Source organism: Chiloscyllium plagiosum, chromosome 17, assembly GCF_004010195.1.
Source record: "Chiloscyllium plagiosum isolate BGI_BamShark_2017 chromosome 17, ASM401019v2, whole genome shotgun sequence".
In the NCBI taxonomy this organism is placed as follows: domain Eukaryota; kingdom Metazoa; phylum Chordata; class Chondrichthyes; order Orectolobiformes; family Hemiscylliidae; genus Chiloscyllium; species Chiloscyllium plagiosum.
In genome coordinates, this window is record NC_057726.1 from 25,388,866 (window position 1) to 25,399,490 (window position 10,625).

A 10,625-nucleotide genomic window follows, 5' to 3' on the forward strand; every position below is an offset into this window, starting at 1 on the left:
TCTGTAACACTGAGCTTCCTATCACTGACTCGAACTTCTTGAACACATGTACCAACAGGTTCAAGAACAGCTTCTTCCCTACTGTTATTAGACTACTGAATCAACCTCTCTAAATTCAAATAATGTTGATCCTGCTAATGTTGATCTTGCTTTGTGCACCTCCTGTGCAGCCTTAAACTTGTATTCCTCGCTCTGGCTAAGCACCTTATGATCTATATGTCCTTGTTTAATATGATCTGCTCGCAGACCAAAACTTTTCACTGTACTTAGGTACATGTGACTGCAGTAAGTCAAATCCTTTCAAATCTCAGCTGGTGGCATCTCCCAACCCATAGCCTGTAGATGCATTTGCGAGTTTGCTGATAACCCTTAGAAGAAAGTAGTACAATTTGTCTAGTTCACAAGGACCCAGTGTGCTTGAACCATTGGATTTGTGGCCATTGTTAAATTCACCTCAAATAGTTAAAGGGATAGATGGAGTAGTTGCAGGAAAGACGTTTTCCCTGGTTGGGAGAACCTACAAATAATAGGGATGTTATTTCAGACTGAGTTGAGGAGAAATGTTTTTATTCAGAGAATGGTGAGTCTTTAGAAATCTCCAACCCAGAGGCTGTTTGGTCTTTAGGTATATTTAAAGGAGAGGTTGATTAATGTTTGAATATCAATGATGTGAAGAGTTATGGGAATAGTGTGCCTCCAATTTGTGGAAGTGTTCGGTCTAATGATTAAATTAAATAGTGGAGCAGGCTTGACGAGCTGAAGGGCCTAGCCCTGTTCCTCTGTTCCCATGTGCTATATGCTGTTAGATTAATATCTGCACCTTCTGAAACTTTGAATGCAGGCAATGGATATTGGCTCAAGTGTGTGGGTCACTAGGACTTAGAGAAGGGATTATTTGAGAACCAGGCCAAGGGATCTGGGAGGGGAGAGCAGGTGTAAGGGCTGACAAGCATTTGAGAGCATTCAGAATGGGGAAATGGGATGGATACAAATGCAACAGCAGCAGGAGAGTATTAGAAAATCAAAGGAAGAAGATGGCAGTCAATAGACAACAGCCTCATGGTAAACTTGAATTATGGGAGGAGTAATGAAAAGAGATTTTGTGCATGAGAAACTATCAGAATTAGAGTGGTGGAAGAAACATGACAGAAGCTCTCGGACAGCATATTTCCAAGGTGCAAAATATTTGTAGAGGGCAGAACCAGTCTAAAGTACAAGTTCTCAGGGATTAAAGCAACAGAGATTATTTAAAGGGGACTCTTCAAGCAGAGAAATCTATATGATTTAAAGTATAATGCAGCACAATAAATGTCACTGCAGGGGAAGACCTTTCAGCAAATCTAACATCCCATGATCCCTCACCATTCCCCCTCCAATGGCAACAATTGAGATGGTGTGGTTGCAGTGTGCACGATTTACAAAGTGTACTACAACAATCCATCATCATTCCCCATGGCCTCTGCCAGTTTAAAGGACAAAGATGGAAGTTGCATGGGAATACCACTACTTCCAATTTTCTTTCCACATCAGACACCATCCTGACCTCAAAGTAAACTGTAATTTCTACATCATCACTGAGTCAAAGTTCTGGAACTCCCTACCTAACAATACTATGGGGGTATATTCATTTGTAACACACATTGATACCACACCTGTAACAGTTTCTGAAGGTGGCCCACTACCACTTTCTCAAGAACATTTTGGAATGGATAATTAATGTTGACCTTGCCAGAAATGCCTACATGCAGTAAATGAATAAAACAATATCTCACCATCTCCTTCCCTTGCGATGACTCCCCTGCGCTGTGCCTCAGGCAAATACCAATGCTTTGAGTACAGTTGCAGTGATGAGTAGGATAGGAATGAATTTTGTAGAAAATGTTCTTGCAGGTATAAGTTTAAAAAGCTATGTCTTTGAAAATAAATAGACAAATAAAAAGATAAATAGATTTTAAAAAAAAGATGAGTATTAGATATTAGTTTCTGGTAAGACGCTTTCAACAAATCCTCCCTTGCCATGACATTTTTGTAATTAGTTGAGTATTGCTGGCTGGGCCAGCACTTACTGCCCATGCTATTTGCCCATGATAGGGCTGTGGTCAGATGCAGACTCAGAATGCTGTTAGGGAGGAAATTCTAGGAAGTTGACCTAGCAACATTGAAGGAGCGGTGTTATATTTCCAAGTCAGGCTGGTAAATGGCTTGGAGAGAAACTTGCCGGTGATGTGTTCCTATGTATCTGCTGCACTTGTCCCTCGAGAAGGAAGTGGTTGTGGGTTTGGAAGGCACTGTCTAAGGATCTTTGGTGAATATGTGCAATGCATCTTGTAGATGATACACGCTGCTGCTAAAGAGGACTGCTGATGGAATAACTGAATGTTTTTGTATATCTGGCCAATCCTGTAAGCTGCTTTATTCTGGATGGAGTCAAGCTTCGTGTTTTGCTGATGCTCACTCATTCAGACAGGGAGGAGTATTCCATCACACTTCTGACAGGCTGCAGGGAGTCAAGAACTGAGTTTCCCTCTGCGGGATTCCTAGTCTCTGACCTTCTCGGATAACCATAGTATTTATATGACTAGTCCAGTTCAGATTCTGGTCAATGATAACCCTGATGATATTGACTGTTCCACCCTGTATAATTGCTGCTTTACCAATTTGTGACCAGAGAAACCTGACATAATGGGGTGGCATGGTGGCTCAGTGGTTAACACTGATGCCTCACAGCGCCAGGCACTCGAGTTCAATTCCAACCTTAGTGACTGTCTGTGTAGAGTTTGCATATTCTCCCCGTGTCTGCGTGGGTTTCCTCCAGGTGCTCCAATTTCCTCCCACAATCCAAAGATATGCAGGTTAGGTGAATTGGCCATGCAAAATTCCCCCATGTGTTCAGGGATGTGTAGATCAGGTGCATTAGTCAGGGGTAAATATAGAGTAGGGGAATGGGTCTGGGTAGGTTACTGTTTGGAGGGTCGGTGTAGACTTGTTGGGTTGGAGGGCCTGTTTCCACACTGTAGGGATTCTAATTCTAATTCTAATATACTCATAGTGGAATCTCAGAGAGATAGTCTGGCAAATTATCAGATAAGTGGCCTGATGTTAGGAACTCCATTAGGTAGCGTAGATCTTCCTATCTTAGAGGATTGTATAAGGATTGTCAGTTATGCATGTGCACAATAGAACCTATCCTCCACAGAAAACTATGTAAGAAGTAAATAGTGTGGTGTCTTGGATTACAAGGTGTATCCAAGCAGTGCATTCTTTTCAGATTTGGTTAAGTATGGTTAAGAGAAGGCTCGACTACAGCAATTTGCTACTTAGCCACATCCAGAGCCTACCACATTCCTTCTTGGAATATAGAAGGTCTCCAGAGCATCAGGTTGCTTTTCCCTTCTCTTACACATCTTCTTGAATCCCATCCTCATCACCAAAGATTTCTCAGATCACAGGATGAAACCAAATGGCTCTTTTCAGATTCAGTTAAATGTAGATTAGATTAGATTAGATTACTTACAGTGTGGAAACAGGCCCTTCGGCCCAACAAGTCCACACCGACCCGCCGAAGCGCAACCCACCCATTCCCCTACATTTTACCCCTTGACCTAACACTACGGGCAATTTAGCATGGCCAATTCACCTGACCTGCACATCTTTGGACTGTGGGAGGAAACCGGAGCACCCGGAGGAAACCCACGCAGACACGGGGAGAATGTGCAAACTCCACACAGTTAGTCGCCTGAGTCGGGAATTGAACCCGGGTCTCTAGCGCTGTGAGGCAGCAGTGCTAACCACTGTGCCACCGTGCCGCCCACGGTGAGAGATGGATCAAAAAGAATAATTTGCTTAACTATGAACATTTATTGAGTAATAATAAAAGATGAAAAAGGTAAGGGACACTTATTAAGTAATTAAAAATAATGAAAAAGAGAGAAAAGAAAATAAGCCTCATGCCCTTCTGGCCATTGGGGACCCCTCAATTGACAGCTGGTCTGGAGGCTGAGGTTGTTCCTGGCTCCACTCGTGAACCCGGTCCAAGGTGATGTCCAATGATTTGGAATGAAGCTCTCTCTCTTATACAGAGTAACGAACAGGTAGGTGCAGAAAACAGCTACAGAAGACAAAACTGCTGGCTAATACAGAAAACACCGCGACAGAAAAACAAGCTGCAGATGCCATCTTCAACCTGTAAAGGAACTTTTACAGGACTCATTCAAAGTCATACAGCTGTCGAATATCATCATTAACCCTTCAGCCCACCCTATACAAGTGGTTAAGTAGGCATAGTTGTAACAGGAAAAACAAAGTTTAACAGAAATGATGCATCAAGATATCGTTGTAAAAACTAACTTGGAAGATATGCATACATATATAAGAATTGTAATATATTAATATACATAGTGGAGGCAATATTTTCTATTATTTTTGTTTCTTTATTATCTTTTCACACGTTCAATTTATCAGTTTTATTTACTTTTGTTTAATCAAGTTTATTTATACTCATTTCATTTATGTTCTCTTTATTGTTTTCAATTCTCTCATGATAAAATAATTCTTATATTTCTGTTTATTCTTATCTTTATTTTATTTAAGTGCATCTGTATATTTTTTAGTTACTTTTGAAAGGAGACTAAAAGAGAGCCAGGTGATAATGCAAAAGACTGGCAAATGGAGATTAACACAGCATGTTGTAAATGAGCTGCAAAAGTTTGCATACGTATGTTGACAGATTAGATGAGTGGACAAAAACTTGGCAGATGGAATATAATGTGAGGAAGTATGAAGTTATGCACTTTGACAGGAAGAATAGAGGTGCTGAATATTATTAAAGGAGGAATGACTGCAGAAATTGCAGCTGAGAGAGATTTGGATGTCCATGTGGATGAATCACAAAAAACTAGAAGCCAAGTTCAGTACATAACAGGGAAGGCAAATGGAATGTTGACCTTTAATTCAAAGGGAATGTTGGGAGGTTTAGCTAAAACTATACTAGGCACTAGTCAGATGACACCTGGAATGCTGTAAACGTTTTTGGCCTCTTATCTAAGGAAAGTTTTACTGGCATTGGAGGCAGTCCAGGGAGGGTTTCATAAAGTTGGTCCGAGGTATTAAGGGTTTTTTTTTTACGGTGAGAGGTTAAATAGGTTGAGCCTGTACTCACTGGGTTTTAGAAGAATGAGAGTTGACCTTATGTAAACATGGAAGATTCCTCGGGGGTTAGACCATGGCCTTTGAAAGGTCTTGGATGAAAAGGCATAACTTCAGAGTAAGGGATCACCCAGTTAAGATAGAGATGAGGAGGAATTTCTTCTCTCAAAAGGTCGTGGATCTGTAGACTTACTTCCAGCAAAAAATGGGTCTAAGCAATATTCAGGGCTGACATAGGTTTTTAACCAGTAAGGGAACCAAGGGTTGCCATCCCATATGGGGGAGGGGGTTTTGGATCAGGTCTGTTGGTGGTCGGGGAGTGACGTTGTCAGATCCAGATGAGAGGCATTGTAAAGGTCTAGTGGAGAGGGGTTTGGCTTTGGATTGCAGAGGTTTTTGGGTAAGGCTCTAGTGAGAGGGTAAGGGTGCTCTGGTTTCGAGAGAGGGTGTGTCACCTTGTGGCCTGGGGAGCAAGTCATTTGGAGAGGTGTACTTGGGAGTGTGTGAAACAAGAATAAAGTCAGTGTAATAGTTATGCTTAGGCTATGCATTTAATAGTCTAACCATCCAAAGGCTTGGATTTAAGTGGAGACTTTTGGAGGGTTCCAACTGTATTGGAACTGCCCAGTGGAAAATTCAATTTCCTGGGCATTTCCTTTGGAGTGTGCTACGATGAGGATTCTGCAGGTATCCCATGCACATCTGGAACATGACTGTTTGGCCAGTGAAAAATCTACGACCACCTGTACCATAAAAATGATACGTAAGTTCAGAAAATTATAGTGAGAACTAAATATACCAGTATCACATTTTAGCATAAGTACAATGATAGTAGTAAACTCAGGATTTCTATATAATATTTAGAAAAGAGCAAAGAAGGTTAATACTTGAAGGGAGAAAAATGGACAGTTACATCATAAATATCAACAGCCCATATCTGGTCTCAGGCAGTGAGCTTGCACCATTAGAACTCAATGTGGAGCTTAGAAACCAGTTTCTAGCAAATGTTAATGGTGGCAGAGGATTAGATAACAATTTGGGCTCCTGAATAAAGTCTAGAATGTAGATTCGTCACAGTGGATCAACATATAGTCGGACATGTAAACAAGAATTTTCTTTGCAGTATCATAAAGCAGCCATTATAGATGAATTGTGTTCTCACAGACAAGATAGTGAGCCATCAAAAGAAGATAGCCTTTAATTCATGAATGTCATTACCACAGTTGTTGCTTTTACTGGACAAGTCAGATCCTGGACTGAAATCTGATCAGATAGATCATATTTAGGACTGCTGTAACTGAAACAGAAAAGGTTTCCAAGATATGGATTTTGTCCCTGAGCAAAAAAAACACTATATTTCCAAACAGAAAGCAAACTAATACTCTTCAATGTTTACTCTCTATGCTCATGGAAGACTCCCATTGCAAACAATTCCTACTATCAGCCCAGGAACTCTCTCTCTCATATATTGCTGTCCCTTCAGTGCCGCTGGGTCAAAGAATTGGAACTCACTACCTAACAACATTGTAGATCTGCCCACAGCACATGGATTGTAGTAGTTCAAGAAGGTAGCTCACCACCTCCTTCTTGTGGTCAACTAGCAATAAGCATTAAATACTCACTCAGCCAGCGACTCCCACACCCCGTGAAAGAATAATAAAAAGAACCAGTTTAAAAAGTATCACGGCTCTAGAAATAGCAAGAAGTTAATTTTTAAACGCCCTCATAAATACAAACAAAAAACCAAATGATACCGGTTCAGAACCCAAACTCTAAAATAAATACCCTTTAAATGTAAGAAGAAACACGATATTTTAAACAAATTTTCTCAGCTAACCTTCTTTTGTTTCCTCATGGCATTGACTATTTGATGGAACATTTTTGATGGGTTTCATGGAGGGTTTCATTTGTGAGAGTAAGTTTTTTTTGTATTATGTTCCCAAACTCCTTCATTATTTATGCACCACATACCTACGTTGCCCTGCACATCATATCCTCCCATTTACCACAGGTAGAAGTATTGGACGCTGTTGGGATGTCCTGAGTTTCCTGGTGTCAGCACCATCTTTAAAGCCCAGTTTTGCAAACCACTCAAGTGCTGGCAGTGGGCATCTACCCTGCATGGTTTGCTTTATTTGCCCCACATATTGGATAGAGGATAATTGTCACCCTGCTTTGCTTATGAGACTTGGCAGTGTTGCTGGACAGGTGTACATGTGGTTGCTGCCCATGGAACATGGCCTAAGATGTTGGTGACTGATAGAAGTCTGGAGGAGCAAGCAGCAAGCTGGAGGTACCAGGTACCAGCTATGACTTTCCTATCAGGAATTTTTACAGGTAAATGTTATCCGGTGCGTGGGAAAATAAGAAATTCTATGTCACTGATGTGACATGTAGTAATAATATGGACGTTATTATATGTTAATGCATGCAAATAGGCCTCTTACTGCTCACTACCAAGAATTTTATCTTGCCTTCTGGCCGAAAAATGGGGTTTTTTGCTCTCAAAGCTCACTGCCAATTCCACATGATTCTCCCAATTTTGTCACCAGTACCATTGTCATTCAATGCTAGGAAGACTCCATCCATTGTTTCACAGGCATTGTTTGCAGCCTGATCCCCTACCCAAGTTGCATCTGCTCAAGGATGTTCCTTGACATTGAGTCGGCTATAACACCAAGAAAACAATTGCAAGCTTGCCCAATCTGCTCTCATGTAACATTATGTACATACACTTCCAGTAGAGGTGTTAGAGGGAAACCAGGGGAGAATGCCATGGCTGATTCCCTCAACTGCTTCCTTGTTCTTTCTCTCTTTGACTTTACTTTTAGTTTGGCTTCACAATGCAGACAAAAATTTTAAAAGCAGAATTTCATGTCTTCAAATTAAATCAGATGTATAGGTTGGCAAAGCACTTTTTAGAAAAGGCTAATATATTTGAAAAAGACTTTGCAAACAAACAGTTTCAGCAGTTCATGTTTAGCATGGATAAATGAAAAGTATTAAAATAAGTGCAGATGCTTTTTAGGGAATTGACTAGACATGGAGGGAGAACATTAATGTAGTTATGAATTGGTGTTCAAAATACCTTGGCAAATTGAAATTGCCTAAATAAAATAAAAATGTTACCATGCAATATAAGAAAAAATATTGACTAATATAGAGAATTGGCATTAATGCTATAAAATTTATTGCTTGTAATTGTAGACCATTGGCTACTGTTTCAAATATTAGAAGGCAAATGCCAAATACATTCCTTTAGCATTTTTCTGTTCATCATTTTACTGCAGGAGTCAATCCGTTTACTTCATAATTCTTCAATAAAGCAATGGACAAAGTGAAGTTGAACGAACCTATTTGACTTCAGTCCACCATGATCATTAACACTAGTTTCTTGGTTTGGACTTCCAAATTGAAGTTAATGTTTGAGCAGTAAAGAGCTGCAACTTCAAAATCAGGAATGTATATTTGTTCCTGTAATATAATTTTTGATCTTGACTATTTTGCAAAAGCTCCTTTTAGATTTCATTTCATATTCCATAGAACTTTTTCTGCATGGAAATGTCAAAGAAGGTTTGTTCATTATCTCCCTCACTCAGCAAAATAAATTGGAAAAGATTGATGACAATTATAAATTGTATATGTCCCATTTTAAGATAATGCACCGTGAGTGCCCAAAGCACTAAAATGCCAGGCACGAAGTTGAATAGCTATTATTCCACAAATATTTGTCCTCGTATGAATATAATAAATCATAAACATGATGAACTGAAATCATATTCATATAATTTGCTCTTCAGATTACTGGCAAATCCACAATATATCCAGATTGAAAGATGAAACAAGCACAAAGTGTAAGAGATTATTGTAATTAGCTGCACTTGTTGGGTATCAAAATATTATTTGGAGTGCATTCTTACAAACCTGTTGACCATAAGCATTACCCTGTTTATATGTAAAAGTTGGATAACCTCTACCTAAAGATTCTTAGAAACAACACGATATTGAAAATACATTCGGGGCAGAAGAAACTTGCCCTGCCCAGGGAAACACTAGGTTGTGTTATAGTCCCTGCAGATAATGAAAACTTAAAAAAAAAATGTAAACATCCACTGACTAAATGAAATGATCACAGGACATGGTTTCAAGTTTTAAGATTTTTACTGTAGCAAATAATTTAAAAGCAACATTGACAAATCATTATTTTTACAGGCAACTTGCATTTTAAATAAAGAACATTTTCCAATTTTACTTTTAAACTGACCAACAACTCCAATCCATGGTTATACTTTAAACAGTCTCTTCACTGAACATTCCCTGGGAACCAGTCCAAAGTGTATTATAGTTCCTGAGGACTTGCTCCCTTACTCTTATTTTTCCCAGCTGAACAACTATAAATCCCAGAGTGATGTTCATAGTGAATGAAAAATTGGAATTTCACCCTTCTCTACATGAATCTTCCAGTTCTGTTTAAATCCTCACAAATTCTTTTTTCCTTAGTTTGAATACAATGACTCATTTGTGTTTTGTGTAGTCACTGACTGGGCTAGCATGTTCTTTGCTAAAGTGTAGGAATAGCTTCCTTCATCTTTCTCTGCTCCTTCTTTCTGTCTTGCTCAGATGCTTACAGGCTGACTGGTATGTGAGGTTCGAGGAAAATCTTATAAAATCTTATGGCTTTTCACAGCAGAGAGTGGCGCGAGCTGGGCGGAAGTGAAGTTGGAGCGCAGAGCTAGTTGGGAAGGGAAGTGATTGATATTTGAGAACTTACCTCGACGCCAACGGTCTTTTCACAGCAGAGAGCGACGCGAGCTGGGCGGAAATGAAGTTGGAGCGCAGAGCTAGTCGGGAAGGTAAGTGATTGATATTTGAGTGGGCCTCCCTCCCATCCTCCTCCTCTAACCTAACTTTAAAGTCCATAGGTAAGCTACTCAGTGTTCTTGTTTTGGAGACGAAGTGTAGCGTAATGGCAGCGCAGGCAGTGGAATGTTCCTCCTGCAGGATGTTTGAGGTAGGGGTGACCACCGATACTCCTGCCAACTTCATCTGAAGGAAATGCAGTCAGATCCTGCTCCTCACAGAATGAGTAAGGGAATTGGAACTGGAGTTGGATGAACTGAGGATTATTCGAGAGGCTGAGAGGGTGATAGATAGAAGCTACAGGGACATAGTTATGCCAGAGAACAGAGGTAGCTGGATAACAGTTAGAGGTGGGAAGGGGAGGAAGCAGGCAGTGCAGGGATCCCCTGTGGTCGTTCCCCTCAACAATAAGTATACCGCTTTGGATACTGTTGGGGGGTATGGCCTAGCAGGGGGAAGCTGCAGTGACCGGGTCTCTGGCATGAGATCCGGCTCTGAGGCTCAGAAGGGAAAGGGGGAGAGGAGGAGAGCGCTAGTTATAGGAGACTCTATAGTTAGAGGGACAGACAGGCGGTTCTGTGGACATGGGCAAGACTCTCGGATGGTTTGTTGCCTCCCGG